At 35.7% G+C, this 18,649-nt stretch overlaps 1 non-coding gene across 1 annotated transcript; it reads left to right on the top strand.

Moving 5' to 3' along the window:
• Positions 1-17,631: 17,631 nt before the first annotated feature.
• Positions 17,632-17,767, top strand: LOC126026937 (U8 small nucleolar RNA). Its single transcript, XR_007502122.1, has one exon. It is a non-coding gene; the product is annotated as a U8 small nucleolar RNA (small nucleolar RNA).
• Positions 17,768-18,649: the final 882 nt, after the last annotated feature.

The raw sequence follows: 18,649 nt of genomic DNA on the forward strand, positions 1-18,649 counted from the left end.
ACCACCTCACACCACAGAGATTGGCACACATCACAAAGAATGAGAACAAGCAGTGTTGGCAGGGATGCGGAGAGAAAGGAACTCTTATCCACTGCTGGTGGGAATACCATCAGTTCAACCTTTCTGGAAAGCGATATGAAGATTCCTCCAAAAACTGGAAATTGATTCCCATACATTCCAGGTATATTTTCAAACTAATTTTTAAGGTTATCAAACTAATTTTTAAAACTCCTCTTTCTGCCTTAACATGTGTAATTCTGTGAAAAATCTGTGTCCTAAGAAAACCAGTTTAGAAACTAAAAACATGTCACACTAAACAGAAGATGGGAAAGCAGGAAAACACCATTTTCTTTACGAATGCTTCCTGGCTAGAAGTTAAACATCTGGGCCAGTCAATTCTGGATGTTTATATTGTTTATATTATATGGTATATTATTTTATTTGCAAATTAAAGCATTTTCATCAATATATATCTTTGCCTACCTATTCTATATCCTGCAATAAGAATTCCTCCTCTAAAATATTTTCTGAATCAGAATACATTCCTCAGAATCACAGAAGACTGAGATTTGTATTTCTCATTCTGTATTTTTCTTCCATAAAGTTCCAGTTAACAGCAAGATTCAGTAATAAAAATATGATGACTTGAGGGACATTTAAACTGAAATTATGTGACTGTCTTTATAACTGTAATACTTTAAAAGATAAAATAATGTTAATTTCATGCAGTTAAACATTAATATCTAGCTAACCCTGGATATTCTTGGTGATTTATAGTTCTCTGAATACTGCTAATAAATATTCTAGCATAATGTGTGTCAATAATACTGTACGGGAAGAACTGTATCAGAACTTTATCACAAAGAAATTGAAGAAGTTGTTAGTCCCAAACCTCAATTGATATCCACTGCTAAGTTTATGCATATTTTCTCTGAGCATGTAATGTATGTGGCTCCTCTCTTATACAGAACTATGCTGAACAGTCCTTTCAGGGGTCTCAAACTCAATTTACCTGCGGGCCGCAGAAGGCAAAGTCGGGGTAATCCTTGAGTGCAATGTCAGTAGTAAGCCTGAACATTGAGGGATGTGACCCAAACAACTAAAACAAAACAAAACAAAAAAAGATTCCTCTAGGGCAGGGCCACAAAATGCTGTACCGAGGGCTGCAAAAGGCCCGTGGGCCGTGAGTTTGAGACCCCTGAAAGTTAACTAATAAGAACTCAAGTCCAGCACTCATATCCTCTAAGCAAGATGTCCTTTACATCTCATAATACACAGAGCACAGGGAAAGCTAATATTTATTTTGTTTAAATTGGAATATATGCATATATGTGCATGATTAGTACTATAGGCGATTGTATCTTTTGCCTTTATCATTTGATAATTCAAATTGTCAAATAATAATTGGCACAATACAAGATGGAGCAAACTATGATTAATGATATCTACCATGGAAGTGCAGTGTGAGAGGAGAAAGCTTTGGCCCAGAGAAAATGGACAATAAAACAATGTTTTTTTTATTTCTAAAAGAACATGTTGACTTTCCTCCACCAATGGCCCTAGTTTTTCTCCCACTCTCTAGAAGCCTTCTTTACTGGTACATTTTAAAGAATTTCATTATGGTGGTTGGAGTCTCAAGCTTACAATGTTGGCTTTGTGTTGGCTTTGTGGTTAAATATATCCATCTACTACAACTCTACACCACTAGAATATCTGTTGCCCTACCCCTTTTACTGCCATCCTCATCTTTTTATTTCCCCTGCAATTCCTTTCCTTCCCTGTCCCCTCTTCTATAACCTAGGTCAAGTGTTTCAAGGGTAATGTACAAATTCCCGCTTTGACAAGTTACATTCTCATGTATTGTTATTCTGTTTGTTAAAGATAAATGAGAGCATCTGGTATTTTTTCCTTCTACTTCATTTCACATAATTAGCAGACTGGGAAGGATCTGGGGACATTGGTGAAGTAAAGTCAACACTGGTGGTGAGATTGGACTTGTCACATCATTCCTGAAACTCAACATCAAATAGCTTTTCGTATCATGGTGCTTTAATGTTTTTTTTTTTTTTTAAATAATGAGAATTACTTAGAACTCTTAGTGATACACACGTGGTAAAATCTCAACCACCACTAACAAACAAATAAAATAGGAAAGATATTAATTCATATATAAAAAGAACACTTTATGAGGCCTGGGCGATGGCACAAGCATAAGGCGTGCTTGTGCTAGCCTAGGACAAACCTCGGTTCGATCCCCCAGTGTCCCATATGGTCCCCAAGCCAAGAGCGATTTCTGAGTGCAAAGCCAGGAGTAGCCCCTAAGTATCATCGAGTGTGCCCCCTCACAAAAAAAGAACACTTTGTAACCATGATGCTTAAATAAATATATTACTTTAAAAGAATTCTAATTTAATTTGATTCAAAAAAAATTTTAGTATCATCTGAATTTGCTTGAATTTAGTTTCTCTGCTTTTCCCTTCTCACTTTTCTTGTCACTCTATCTCTGCTCCATCACCTACCTCTTCTTCCTCTTACATCTACTTTCTCCTCCCCTCCCTCTTCTCCCTTTTACATTATTGTTAAGATGAGGAGAGAAGAGACTTCCTCTTTTTTTCAAAGTTTCCAGAAAAAGTTCCCTTGCATTTCCTCCTTAACACTTAGTTTTTCTCCACATTACAAGTTATAGTGGCAAAAGAAAAGTAGTTCCTATGGCCCAGAAACCAGAGTGGATATTTATGCTGAACTAGGGATAAAATTGTGTTCCATATCATAAAATTGGCTTTATTGCCAACAAGAAAGATAATTGTTGCTACTTAGCAAAAAGAAAGGTGTCTATCATGATTTTTTAAAACTGGATTGAAGTTAACCTAACTTTTAATAATTCTTTGGCTGCACAGAGAATAGTCTTAATAGCCAACTGACAAAAAATTGACTTCATGGTTAATTTAAATTTTTCATTCCCTATTTTTTCTCTGTTAAAAACAAATGCAAGAGTCAAAATGAAATCAGAAGTTTGGTTGCCTTGTATGTAGCTAACCCAGGTTCAATCACTGTTACTTGAGGAACCCAAGCCTGAAAGGAGATATCTTTAAGCATGGCACCAGTAGTAACTGCTGAATACAGCTGGGTGTAAAAACAATGAAATAAAAAAATAATAGTAGGTTAAGGATATAACCTAAATACTAGGATGCATGTTTGAGGCCCTGAGTTTGGACCCAGCACCACATGATTCTCACGGGTCACTATTTTCTTTCTTTTTTTTTTTTTTTTTTTTTGATTTTTGGGCCACACCCGGTGATGCTCAGGGGTTACTCCTGGCTATGCGCTCAGAAGTCGCTCCTGGCTTGGGGGACCATATGGGAAACCGGAGGATCTAACGGCGGTCCATCCAAGGCCAGCGCAGGCAAGGCAGGCACCTTACCTCTAGCGCCACCGCCCAGCCCCACGGGTCACTATTTTCAAGTTTCACATAGTCCTCAAGAAATTTTAGAAATTTGTTGGATGAGAAAAAAATCCGAGTGAAAAAAGTAAGCCCCTCTCAAGAGGGCAAAGAAATACCATAGTCAGTAAGGCTTTTGTTTTGCATCCAGATTCAGTCCCCATTATCCTATATAGTCCTCTGAGTCCAGCAAGAGTGATTCTGGGACCAGAGTGATAGCACAACACAGGACACACCCTGGTTCAATTCCCAGCATCACATATGGCAGGGGTCTCAAACTCGCGGCCTGTGGGCCTTTTGCGGCCCTCGGTACAACATTTTGTGGCCTGCGGCCGGCCTTCAAATATCGCAGTATTCACAATTATTTGCTTGCCGAATAATCGCAATAAAAATTGCATTAGTAAGAAAAAATCTCATTAAACATTCGCAGTTCCGTTCGGGGTATGCAAATGTTTAATGCGATTTTTTGTGATTTTTTTCTTACTATTGCAATTTTTAATTGCGAATATTCGGTAAGCGAAATCCCTTATGCTGTCCTGCCTCACCCCGACTTTGCCTCCTGCGGCCCCCAGATAAATTGGTTTGAGACCCCTGCCATATGGTCCCCTGAGCCTGCCAGGAGCGATTTCTGAAAGCAGAGCCAAGAGTAACCCCTGAGAGCTGCCAGGTGTGACCCCACCCCACCCCAAAGAGTGATTCCTGAATGCAGAGCCAAAAAAAACACCCACCTGAACATAGCTTGATGTGGCTCCAAAACAAAAACAAATCTAAAGAGTTCCTTTCTAGTTAAGTTCTGTCAGTATATTAGCCCCTTGTCTGATGGATATTGGGTGAATAGTTTCTCCCATTCTGTGGGTGGCTTTAGTATCCTGGGCACTAGTTCCTTTGAGATGCAGAAGCTTCTCATTAGTTATCTCTGTTTCCACTTGTTTGGAGAATGCTGTTTCCTCCTTGAAGATGTCTTTAGTCTGAGTGTCATGGAGTGTTTTACCTATGTATTGTTCAATATACCTTATGATTTCAGGTCTGATATCAAACTATATCCATTTGCATTTGACCTTTGTGCATGGTGTTAGATTGAGGTCTGAGTTTGCTTTTTTGCAAGTGGCTGACCAGTTGTCCCAACACCACTTTTTAAAGAAGCTTTCCTTGCTCAATTTTGCATTTCTTGCCCCTTTGTGAAAGATTAATTGATTGTATATCTGGGGGAACATTTGCTGAATACTCAAGTCTATTCCACTTATCTTAAGGTTTTTCTTTACTCTAATACCATGCTGATTTAATGACTATAGCTTCTAAAAGCAAAACAAAATGAACAACAACAAAAAATAAACCTGACTAAAATAAAATTGATTTCTGCTGAAATAGAAAGAGAAGAATAGGCAAGACAGAGGCAGGAAACTGTGGCATTCTTATACCAGATAAAAAATAACAATCTCTGGGTACTGAATTACATAGATCAAAGATTTAGTCCAAACCCTGCCATTTATTATTTACTAATGGTGTCTAAGTGGCTTTATCTATTAATCAAAGGTAAAAAAACTTATTTGAAAAAATCTTTAGGACTAAGCCAGACTATACGCCTTAACATTACATAGTCCTGGCATGTAGGCATATATTTAGTAATACTCAATAGTAGTAGAGTAACTGTTGTAGCTACTTTAGCAGCAGTAGTTAAAAATAGCAGTAAGCTAAATTGAGTGGAAGCAAAGATACTGTGTTTTGTACTCTTATAGAAAAAAAAAATAAATAAAATGGTGCCTAACTTCCCTCTCTTAAGTTTCTTCTAGTTGTTTGTTTATAGAAATAATGTAGAAATGAAGGCATAACTTGGCATGATCTTGAAAGAACCCAGGAACCATGAGAGACAGACCTACACAGTTAACCTGGCTTCCCAGCAATCCTATGTCCCCACTCAGTTGTCCTTCAAGATCTCAGGGCTCCAAGGAATAAGGAGCTAAATATGTTTCATTCTCATCACATCTTCATTGTGTTTTCTTTTTTTATTAATATCTTTATTTAAACACCGTGATTACAAATATGGGTTTCAGTCATGTAAAGAACACCCCCCCTTCACCAGAGCAACATTCCCATCACCAATGTTCCAAATCTCCCACCTCATTGTGTTTTCTGAAAAATCTTTTTTAAGGGACTTCTCTCCTACACTCCCATTTTCCAGGGCTGTCCATTCTCAGGCTGGCAATACCTAAAAGAGAAAATGCATTAAGAAGCTGCTCTTTGAAAAGAGCTGTCATCCTTTCACTTCCCTGTCTGCTGACCTTGGATTAAATGTCCATGTATCAACAATTGCCAGTTAACAGAGCTGAATTTTGGCAGCAGGCAAGCATGGAAGGGTTATATTTATCATTTGCAGAAGATAAACTCTAGAGAATGATTGGGGTGGAAGATTTTGCAGGCAATGTGAGCTTGGCCTAGCTAGCAAAGAGCAATGAAAGCAATGTAACTAATGAATTAACAACCATGTTATCATTTACAAAAATCATTCTGACATCAATATTCTGGAAGCATCATAGATAGGGATAGTTGGATAAAGCAAGTCAGCAAGAAAGTGGTTAAATGTATTCTGTAGGCTACAGAAAGAACTGATCTAAAACTCAGGGAGTAGAAATGGAAGAGAATCTGACCTGAATTATCTAAACACTATGGTGTCTTGATGGCTGGCCAGGTAAGTGGTAAATGGCTTTTTCAGCAGTGGTTAAAAGCACTTAGTGATGGTTGGATATCAATGTCTTTTTTTTATTTAAACATATTTTTCACTTTAATACGAAGCCTCAAGATTAGTAGTTTCCTTCACTTTCAACTTCTTCATCTGTAAAACAAAATCATTCACAAAGTAACTGCTTAGTGCTGGTGTGAGAAGTGGGTGAGACCATGCATTTGAAATGCTACTACAGAATTAACTCAAGCTACCTGTTTGCATGAACTTTACTAGAAGAGGCATTTGTTTTTTAAATTAACATCTATAAGCATCATGATTACAAACATGTTTGTAGTTGGAAGTGGAATCTGAGGATAAAAGATATTTTTATTTACTCTGCAAAATATAAAGAAAAATCAGATATCACAAGAGGGTCTTGGTTGTGAATGCTACAAAGACTGAGTTCTGCTATAGAGGCATTGCATGAACTGTGGTTTAAAAAGTTGGAAAAAGCATAAAGACATACAGCAAGTAGATCACTTTCCTTGTACATGGTCAACCCAGATTTATTCCTGGCACCCTTATTTGGTTACCTGAGCACTGTCAGAAATGATTCCTGAATACAGAGCCAGGAGTAACTGCTAAGCAACATTGCTGTTTCCCTCAAACAAACAAACAAAAACTGGACAAAACAGGATGACATGGAAGATACAGATGGTCATAGAGTTATAAAACAAGTAGTGCATAGAATTATGTGTATGAAGATATAATGATGTGGAAATAGCCCAAGAAAACCTTCCTAAGAAAAGCATAGAGAAAAGAGAAAAGTTATCTACTTCCTTTCCCAGTTAGAGATTGAAGATTGAAAGAGAGTAGAGAAGCTTGCACAGGGGGACCACGCCCAAGATCAGTTTATAGTAATACGTGACTTGAAATAACTAATGATTATTTCTGTTGACTATTTATCTTCCTACAAGATTATACAGATGTCATTAACTAGAAGGTCTAATAAAATCCACCCAGCCCCTCTGTGTTCTGTTCTTGTTAGTAGTGCATCTATCACAACTCTAAGTAGAGGGGTAACTTTAGTGGCTGACTCCCCGAATAAATCATGGTCTACCAATAAAAAAAAACCAGCAACAATAACAGCAACAACAACAACAAAAGTATAATTTTGAGGGTCTAAGAGATAGTGTAGTGAGTAGGGAGCTTTCCTTGAAAACAGCTGTCCTAGGTTCAATCCACTGGGGTAATATCTGTAGCTGTTTATATAGGTGAGTATGAACCAAAACAAAAAATAAATTATTTACGATTTTAATTTATATGTTTTTCTATGAACAACTTTCCTTTTCAAATAAGTAACATAAGATATGGATATTTAGTGGATTATAGTACAGTAATACATATTTTGAACCACATACTTCTGGACATTATATCATTTAGTAGCACAACAAGAAACAATTTTTTTCATTGGAATAAAACAGTAATTATCTAATGTTTGGTAAGAAGCATGGCCTTGGGGCCAGAGAGAAAGCACAGCGGTAGGGCGTTTGCCTTAGACACAGAAGGACAGTGGTTCAAATCCCGGCATCCCATATGGTCCCCCAAGCCTGCTAGGGACGATTTCTGAGCATAGAGCCAGGAGTAACTCCTGAGCGCTGCCGGGTGTGACGCCCCCCCCCAAAAAAAGAAGCATGACCTTTCATCTAGTTTTTCTAGCCATCTACTTAGTAGAATGTCTTTTCTTCTCAAGAATGCTATCCAATCACACACACAGTCATGATGATATTAATTATTCTACATCTGACAATGCAATTAAACAGATGGTAAATCTTATTATTTTATTTCTTTCTCTGTAGGACCCACTGGTTCCAGAAAACATAACATAAAGCAAATTCACAAATAAAAGACATTCATATGTACATTTAAGTGAACTGTTTATACTCTTTAAAATGGATATCAATTGATGAAGATTTCTATTGGTTTCATAACCATTTAAATGGCTTAGCGTTATACAAAATTTTCATTACTATGCATACTTTTTTTACTAGTTTCTTGGCTAAAAAACTTGGCAAATTTTCCTCTATATAGTTTTCCAAAATTTCTCTGTAGTTTAAATATTCATCTTATACTAAATATGGTTTTTATACTATTGAAATAATTTTCTAAGTAAAAGATAACTGGCTGTTTCTACTTATTCTTAAAAAATAGAAATGTAACAGGGACTATAGTGCTTAAATAAAGATATTATTAGAAGAAGAGAATAAAAATGTAACAGCGAATGTTAAATTGCAACTGATGTCCTTTTGCCCAATGTGAGACAAATGGTGAGATATGACAGGTACAAATGTTTTAAATATAGATAATCAGGGTTTTCCTATGAAATACATACTCAGACATTTAGAGGTCAATTCAATTCAGTTCTAAAATAACAGATTCTAAATTATTAAATAAATCTATATCAGACACCTAGAATTAGACCAAAAGTCAATTAAGTGTTTAATGCTATTGGGTATCATGAACTAATTCTTCCCAACTCTAGGGACAAGTTTCTAACTCACTCCTAAAAAAGAAGACAAAGATAGTCTCAGAATATCCCATTTCATCTCATGCTATTAATTGACTTTATTCTTGTTCTGTGTGAGGGTGAGAGCAGAGTGATGCAAACAATTACAGAGTGAAAAGGAACTTTGAAATGAAAATTTAGATTTTACATATCCATCAATAGAAGTGCTTCTTGATTTAGAACATTGACTTCAAAAATTAAAATTTGTTTAGTTTCCTTGATGTTTCTGTGTATAAAAGAGAGGAAAGAAAGAAAGAAAGAAAGAAAGAAAGAAAGAAAGAAAGAAAGAAAGAGAAAGAAAGAGAAGAAAGAAAGAAAGAAGGAAGGAAGGAAGGAAGGAAGGAAGGAAGGAAGGAAGGAAGGAAGGAAGGAAGGAAGGAAGGAAGGAAGGAAGGAAGGAAGGAAGGAAGGAAGGAAGGAAGGAAGGAAGGAAGGAAGGGAAGAAGGAAGGAAGGAAGGAAGGAAAGAAGGAAGGAAGGAAGAAAAAGAAAGAAAGAAAGAAAGAAAGAAAGAAAGAAAGAAAGAAAGAAAGAAAGAAAGAAAGAAAGAAAGAAAGAAAGAAAGAAAGAAAGAAAGAAAGAAAGAAAGAAAGAAAGAAAGAAAAAGAAAGAGAGAGAAAGAGAGAAAGACAGAGATACAGAGAGATTAATTCAATTAATTACATCAGACATCAAACAAAGCCTAAATTTCCTGCTACCAAGGTATTCATGTAAACTTTCAAGTTCAGACATGAGTGCTCAGATTTGGTACAAACCTTCATCTAAACAGCCAGGATTGTGATGGAAACTAGTCTGTCTCAGAAAACAGAGGTGCTAATCGTCTTTATTTTAGAATTTTTCATTAAGTAAGGAAAGATATCAAAATTTCTGTTTATTCATGGTGAATTAGATAGACAAATGAGAATGGTATTATGCCTACTTATCCATCCAGTCCCTACCCCCACTCTGGTACCAAAGATGTTGTTTTTTCCTGTCATCAATTTTAAGTCTATCAGTCACAGCTCTCACATTTCCTCATTATGAGACAAGGAAATGAGGTGTCTTAATGTCTTGTGTCGATGAGCTGTGCTGTATGCAAGCCTTGTCTGTATAAATGCAGTCCTCACTAACCCTTTATTCCTCTTTTCAGTTTCTCCTCTCAAGTGTATATGTCTTTACTCGGTTCAGCTTGTGGGTCAACATTATGGGACTCTTACTTGGTGATATTTTTGAAAATAAAACAAAACGGGCACCTTCTCCTACGTGTACAGTTTTCTGGGCCCTAATTCAAACATTTCTTCAAGTCAAAATGTTCTTTCTACAATACAGACAATGTCCTTACCAAGGTTGCTGATGATTCCCTAATATGAAAACAAAAAGCTCTTTCAGAGTTTCAGTCTTTTCTAAACTTGATAGCAAAGAGCAGCATCTTCCTTGTGGATAGTGCTTCCTCAGGTGTGAAGGCTAGGCAGTCTCTTGATTGTACTTCAACCTCTCCCCAAAATAGGCCATTATTTCTCACTATCATGTGAAGGTATTTTTTTTTCTATCTGGTCCATAAATTGACCCAGAAATACTTCACTTCCCTAACATCTTAATTCAACAGACTTTTCATAACTTTGCTCTCAAGTAACAGAATAGCTAGAATTTCTTTCCTTGTCCTGGACCTGATAGATGTAACAGCAGGTAGGACATTATCCTTACAATTTTGAGGATTTCTTTTTTTTTTAATATAATTTTTATTTTAATTATAGTGGCTTACATATCATTCACAGTAATATTCCAGGTACGTATTTACATTGAATCAGGGGAATTCCCACCACCAAATTGTCCTTCCACAACCGCTCCCATCCTGCCTCCCATATCCTCCACTCTCCCCGCCCCCCAGGTGCTGCTAGAATGCGTGGTCCCTTCTGTGTCTAGTTTATTACTTAGTGGTTATAGCTGTTTGGTCTTGGTGCCTCCATTACTGCCCCCTCTAATTGGGAGGCGGGACTAGAAAGTTCAAGTTTTGTGGGTTTGTTTGAGGAAGAGAAAGGTAATATAATGGGGTAAAAATCGACTACGCCAACTATGAGCAGAGTCATTCTAGAGGCTCTCATCCTTGGTTTGAGGGACGAAGGGGAAAAGAAGAAGGTGGAACACCACAACTGTTCAAAAAGAGGAATCAAATAAGATATCAGTGAACACTGCAGCAATAAAAATATGCACCACATAGTTGCCATGGTCTTGAGATAGGAAATATGACAAGGCGCAAAGAGGAAGAAGAGAAAAGAAGAAAGAAAAAGTAAATATATAATTTTAAAACTACTTCAATATCTACCCCAAAACAAAGAAATCGACAAAAACTAGATAAAAAAATAATAAAAAATAAAAAAAAATTTTAAAAAAAGGATTATTTAGTGTTTTTTTGTCTCCCCCTCCCCCTGCATATGCACAGTAAATATTGGAGTCATCTGAAACGGGAATCCCCTTGGCCTAAGAGATACAGGGTTTCTCTACCCTTGGAATATATTGTCATGGGATTATCTATAGACTCCTTTCACGTTCATTTACTCTCCCCTTGGTGTTTTTGTGCCGTATGGAAGACTTCTGCTCCGATCTGGATGATAAAAAACACCTCTAACTCTAGAGCTCTCCATCTGTGCACAGGTCAAGGAGTGGAACTTATGATGAAGCCTTTTTTTGTGATTTTAACATATTCAAGCAAAATGACATGCCCCTGCTCTTTTCACCTCTCTTCTCACTACTCCCTCTTTCTTTTTTTTTCTTTTCCCCCTATTTAATTTTGAGGATTTCTTATAGTTCAGAGATTCTCAAACATTAACATGCCCCAATCACTTGGAAATCCTTTTGAAACACAGATTGCTGGGGTTTCACGCAGTAATTTCTGAATCAAGAAATGAACCTTAGAATGAGCATCTTTAACAAGTTAGGTTGTTCTATTAATGTGAGACTTAATTCCACACTTTCACAATCATTGTGTAGTTTGTCAAATATATTTTAAATGTTATAGTAAAGTGCATGAAGCTTTTACCTCTCACTATATTTCCTTGCCATAATTTCCCAGATTTGATTACTTAGGCTCCAATGATTGGACCTCACTATTTCTCAACTCTGCCTTTATTGAACCATTCTCTTTTCTTTTCTCCTTTCCATATGCCCTATGCACAACCATTCAACTTCTGATCATCTTTTTTATTGTTTTTTGTTTTTGTTTTTGGGCCATACCCAGTGATGCTCAGGGATTACTCCTGGCTATGTGATCAGAAATTGTTCCTGGCTTGGGGGATCATATAGGACGCCAGGAGATCAAACTGCAGTTTGTCCTAGGTCAGACACATGCAAAGCAAACATCCTACTGCTGTGCCACCACTCCTGCAAGGTCCAACTTGAGTGTCTGTAGGTCACTGAGGTCTTTCTTAAACAATTTCCTCTTCACCACTACATGTGTGTGCATACACACATCCATGCATGCATGTACACACAGGTAAAATTGATTATACCTTTCTTGTTTAAGAATCAAATTTACTCTCTCTATATATATAAATATATATATATATTCCTTTAGTATTCTTAAAAACAGTCTATATACCAGCAGCCTCTACTAGTATACCTACTTTTAGTAGGTAACAAGCTGGTGCACTACAATAGAAATGTAATAATTGATTGTTAATTCATAAAAGATTAATAGATAATTTAAATAATTTTAACTGTACTTCTATATATAGCACTCTATATTCTGTATATGAAAAGCTTACATTTTGAATAAAAATAAGACTAGTCTTTTTCTGTTTGATGCCATATGAGCTGTGCTCAAGGCCTACTCTTGGCTCTCTACTCAGGTTATCATTTCTGGCAGGGTTTAGGAGATTTTGTGAGGTACTGGGTATTGTATCTGGTTTTCTCATGCATAATAAACATCCCATCTTCTGTATTATTGCTCTGGCCCCAATATTTTTTAAATAATTTTTATTGTGAGCAACGTGAATTAAAATCTTTCACAGTAATATTTGAGGTACATAGTGGTATTAAATCAGAGGAATTCCCACCACCAGTGTTGTCCTCCCTCTTCCCCAGTTCCCAGCATTCCCCTTCTTTGCCCCTGGACTGCTAGGATAATTGGTCCCCTTTGTGTAAAGCATGTTAAAGGTTAGCTATTGATTCTGTTGTCGTTGACTTTGGGTTTGGTGTTTAAGTCTGATCCTTTTTTATTTCTACTAAATGTTCATACTACTGTTTGGTTCTGGTACCATCCATTCTTTTTCCCTCAATTTATGAAGCAGAACAAGGTAATTCAAGTTATGTGGTTCTATTTGAAAAAAAGAAAAAGAAAAAACAACAAACAAATGAAATATTTAAAAATTTTAGTACAAGATAAAATGTGGAGATGAGAAGCAGAGAAGGCTAAAGTCTTTTACTTGTGTTTAATGAATATAGACAGAATAATTTGGCTAATGGAATTTCAGGCTATATAAGTAAATACATTACAGTTGCATGAAAATAAATGGACTCTGACGATTGTATTGCATTCTAGGCTATATTGAACAAAGCCAATAATATTTTGAGAAGCACACACCATGCTTAATTAAATAAAATGGATCTTGGCCATCTTCATAAATAAAAGAAAAAATTTAAATGTAGAATGTAATAAATAGAATGGCTAATCTTGATTAAATTGATTATCAAACTGAATTTAAACCTTAATGTTTTTATTAGGGCAGAGATACACATCTCTGATTATTTATAATTCGTGTTTTCAATAGTTCATTTATTAATGCGTATTTTAAAAGTGAAAATAATTATTTGCTAAATAGAAGAATATTGTGCCAAATTCAGGGAGAGTCACAAAAAGTTAACTTCATTTTTTTGATTTTTTTTTTGTTTTGGGCCACACCCAGCAGCACTTAAGGGATACTCCTGGCTCTGCACTCAGAAATCGCTCCTGGCTCAGGGGACTGACTATATGGGATGGTGGGGATCAAACCCAAGTTTGTCCTTGGTCAGCCGCATGCAAGGCAAATGCTCTACCACTGTGTTACCACTCTGGCCTAGTTAACTTCATTCTTGAATTCTATAGAAACAAGGGTGCTCTTGGTATTTTGAATATAAAAATATCTTATTATTTACTTTTTGAGTTACTACTGGCACTGCACTAAGGTTTCACTATTGGTGGGCTTGAGGGATGATATAGGGTGCCAAGGATCAAAACTAGATCAGCTGCATATAATGCAAGAACCTGACCTACTATACTATCACTCTGGCCCCAATACTTTACTAATTTAAATATCCCAATATATTTCAGGATAATTAGATTGCTTTAATTCACCTGATAAATATCCTTATTTCCTACTTAATATGCTCAAAACTGTCTATGCATTCTCAACCACTTTCCAGGTGTATTTACAGCCACAGTTAAGAGTCACTCATTAGGAAATGAACAAAATATGCTCTTATAAGTATATGACATTTTCATATTCACATTCACTCTCTAGAGAGACAAAAAATGAAAGATTACTTTTAATTTTCAAATTTTCTTCAGTATGGTGAACACACAAATGTTACTTATATAACTTGCTAATTAACAGGTTTACAGATGAATGGCAATAGAATTATAGCAATTAGTTACTAGAGCAATAGATAGTTATTAAATTGATGTTAGTTACTATAAATCAGACAATAAATCATTACTGACCTGAGCCATTGTTCAATTATAAGTATGTATCAGAACACTTAATTTTCCATCAATTCATACATAACATATATACTGAAAATTATTAACTTTATATGTAGTAGAAATGTTTAATAGGTGTACAAAATGCCTCTTACTCTTATTTTAATTGTATAACAGAATTTTTTATTTCTATATGTCTGCATATATGTAGTCAGAATCTGTTTTAATTCCACTAAATGTAAGATATATTGATGAACTAACAGTGGTCCTCAAACTATGGCCCGTGGTCACATATTGTATTTGTATCTATTTTGTTTCTTCATTGCAAAATAAGATATATGCAGTGTGCATAAGAATTTGTTCATAAGTTTTGTTTTTACTATAGTCAGACCCTCCAATGGTCTGAGGGACAGTGAACTGCCCCCCTGTTTAAAAAGTTTGAGGACCCCTGCTAGAAGGTCAATTTGCTAATTTACAATGTCCAGGTCTATGTTATCTTTGTACTTTTCTTAGGACACTCTGATACGTTCAAGTCATAGTTAGTAGACTATATTTAACATTCCTACTTTCATTCTTGCCTTTGCCTAACCTGCTTGCTGTAATTTCAACTTGGCTGGGCTCCCTACTGACTTATGTGCAACATGGGCTCAACTCATTATCCATGTGAAGAACATCTTAAGAGCAATCATATTATGAATTCATTTTCTTGCTTAAATCCCTCCAGTAGCAACCCGTAGCTTTTAAGTTAAAAAAATCATGTAGATAGTACTCAGAAAATAAAAATTCAAAGACCATGATTATCAGATCAGTACACTAAAACCTTCCAAAAGAATTTTTTCAAGTGAACATAAATGAGTCAATGGAATCATGAAGCAATATAGAGACCAATGATGCTGAAAATAATAAACCTATGTCAGATATAAAAACTTATTCCTCTTTATTTCTTTAAAATACACTATAAATCATTTTGCTTTATTTAAATGTGTGGAAATCACGCTTACTGTTATTTATAAGATACTCCAAACTCATTTCTCAGAATTGTTTCTGGCAGAATATGGGGGAATCATAGATTGAACTAGGTGTTGAGGTAGGACTGTTTACATACAACACATGTGCTCAGCCCTTTCAGACCCCAACATTATATATTTCATTGTAGGTTTATTGTTTTTAAATTAGATAAAAATTAATGGGGTAAAAAATAACTTTTAAAAATTTATGCTTACCATATAGTGAATATTAACCCTAATTAAACTAATATATTTCTTAGAGTAATCAATTTTTAAAAAGGAAAATATAGTGTGTTTGAAAAAAACAGACCTAGAAATTGAACTATATATACATATATAATGAAACAATTTTAGCAATAAAATGTGTGAATAATGAAAAAAAAGCAGAGGACAAATAAAGGAACAAATATAGCAAGACCAAATAATAAGACTATATACTTAAATAAAATAAGTATTTATAATAATTTTAAATAGGCTAAATAATGGCAAAAAATATCAGATTTAAAGAGATAGTAAGAATCAAGTATTTTTTATGTACTCTATGCAAAGGCATTTAGGCTAAAAGTAAAGTTATAAAAATTGACTTCCACTTCCACATCTTGATGGGAAGTGGGCAGAGATGGCCTGGTAGCTTCATTGAATGTGGTCTTGAGGTGCTACTGGATGAGTGCCAAGAAACTCAAGTATTTTATGGCATAATTCTCCTTGGCTATGACCAGGCCCTATGATTTCTTCACAGGTGAGTAAGAACAACAGATCAGCTATAGGCAGTGGCCATAATTTGAATTCAAAAAGCATCTATTTGAATTGAGCTGAGATATGTGAACATGGCAGCAGCAATCTATTGGTAGTGCACCAAGTTTGAGCCAAATAAAACACCAGTTTGAATTGAACTGCAGTATTTAAGACCAGAAAGAACAGCTTTAGGCAGTGGCCATAATTTGTACTTAAAAATGCCATTTTGGGGACAGGAGTGATAGCACAGCAGTAAGGGTGTTTGCCTTGCACATGACCGACCGTCTCAAGACAGATTAGATCCATGGCATTCCATATGGTTCCCCATAGCCTTCCAGGAATGATTTCTGAGTGCAGAGCCAGAAGTAACCCCTAAGTGCTGCCGGGTGTGACCCAAAATCCACAATATAAAAAAAATAAGTGCCAGTTTGAATCAAACTGAGGTATGTAAATCTGGCCACAGCAGCCTGTTAGTTGTGGATAGAGTTTGGTCCAATAAAGTGTCAGTTTGAATCTAGGTGTCTGAGACCAGCAAGAGCACAAGCACTCTGCATCACTCCATGGCTGTGTATTTCTTCTAGTCAAGGAACTGCACTACAACACATAATAATAGCACTACAAAATGAAGGTCACAATGCAAAAACTAAGTAGAACCTCACATCACACCTTGTAACTGAAGATACTAGTTTTGGAGATCCAAACAACCATAGCCACTTACATGATCATTTTGATCAGAACTTTAGAGAGGATGTGTTAAGAATATTCAAAAAACTTAAAAAATAGATTGGACAGTCCATAAAACTCAAGAAGATATGAGAGTAGAAATTAAAAATTTCAAACAATAATGTGAGGGCTGAAAAACAGTAAATATAATAAAAACCTCACTGGAAAGTCTAACGAGCAGAGTAACATCTGCTGAGGACAGAATCAGTGAACTGGAAGATGAGCTTCATAACACCTCCATACAACAGAAGCTGAGAAAGATCCTCAAAGAATTATAACAGACGACAATAGAATTCTGGGACAAACTCAATAGAAACAAAATAAGATTCACTGGAGTCCCAGAAACCCAACAAGCAAACAGCCATGAAAATTCAATAATCAAGAACAGCATTGCTGAAAAATTTCCAGACAAAAGAGTGCATGCAACTGCATTCTGGATGCCCAAAAAGGACAATCTTAAAGATATCCAAATGAAAACATACCAAGGCACATACTAGTCACAATGATGAAAACCACAAAAGAGGGTAAAATACTCAAAATTGCGATAACAAAGAGAAATTAAATAAAAATGTATTCTTAAGACTTATAGCAGACTTATCATAAGCAACTTTCAAGGCCTAAAGGCAGTGGTGTGAAATATTGACAAAATTCAACTGAATAAATGTTTTATCAAAGATACATCACCCAGCCTTACTTTCATTCAGGTTTGAAGGAAGAATACACAGCTTCACAGGTAACAGCTCAAAAACTCTAAAGACACAAAACCAAACTTAAGAGAAGAACTAAAAAGTCTGCTTTCAGACATGGCAGACTAAACAAACATTCCAAACTCCTACAAAACATGGATTCATAGTCAGGTAGGTTAATCTTTAATTGTTCCTTTTTGTAGAGGGCAGATGGAATATGATTATTGGAGTGTGCATGATTTGTGATTAACATCACTTAAGTAATTAGGGCTCACAACATCCTTATTGTTCCTATCTTACTCAAAAAATATGATACTTAATCCCATGACAATCATTTCTCTCAATGCCAATGAACTAAATGCACCAGTTAGGAGACACAGATTGGCAAAATGGATAAAAATGTTGAATCCAACATTGTGCTACATTCAAGAAACAACTGATAGTCAGAGCAAACATAGACTCAAAGTCTATGAATGACAATCATTCAAACAACTCTTTAACAAAGACGGGGTGGCCATATTTATCAGATAACACAGATTTTAAGCTTAAAAAGTTATAAAAGACAGAAATGGACATTTCTTAATCAATGTATATATATATATATATATATATATGTATATATATCACACTTCTAAACATACGTTCACCTATGGTAGCATAGGTCCCCTTTGGTGGGACAGAAGCAGGCAGTGAATAAGAGAAAATTGAAGACTCTAGGCAGCCAAAGCCAACTGCCTTTCTTCTAATAAAATAGCTTTATACAAAGACCCTATTCCCTAAACCTAAAGCAGTTTATCAAATTCACTGATGGGGTAGAGGCCAAAGAAAAATTTCCATTTGGGGGGAACCAACAACAGGAAGATTAGTGGGTCCCCCATCCACCCAGATTTTGTCTCAGAAACCAAAGGCCTTTACAACCCAGGCAACCTCAGCATACTAACACAAAAGGTGAAGATGGAAGAACCTCCTGAAATTTTCTTCTAGGTTAATTTATAGGTCCTATTTACAGATTTACATATTTCTGGTTAAACTGTGAAGTTCTACCTGTATTAGATTTTATAGTTACTGTTTTGTTCTATGTCCTTACTGCAAACAAAAAAAATTATATTTGTTTAATATTAGTTTTCACAGTTTCAGGGAAATGCATATATTAGGTTTTTCTTTCTTTCTTTTATTTATTTA

The sequence above is a fragment of the Suncus etruscus genome, chromosome 13 (assembly GCF_024139225.1).
Source record: "Suncus etruscus isolate mSunEtr1 chromosome 13, mSunEtr1.pri.cur, whole genome shotgun sequence".
NCBI classification, from domain to species: Eukaryota; Metazoa; Chordata; class Mammalia; order Eulipotyphla; family Soricidae; genus Suncus; species Suncus etruscus.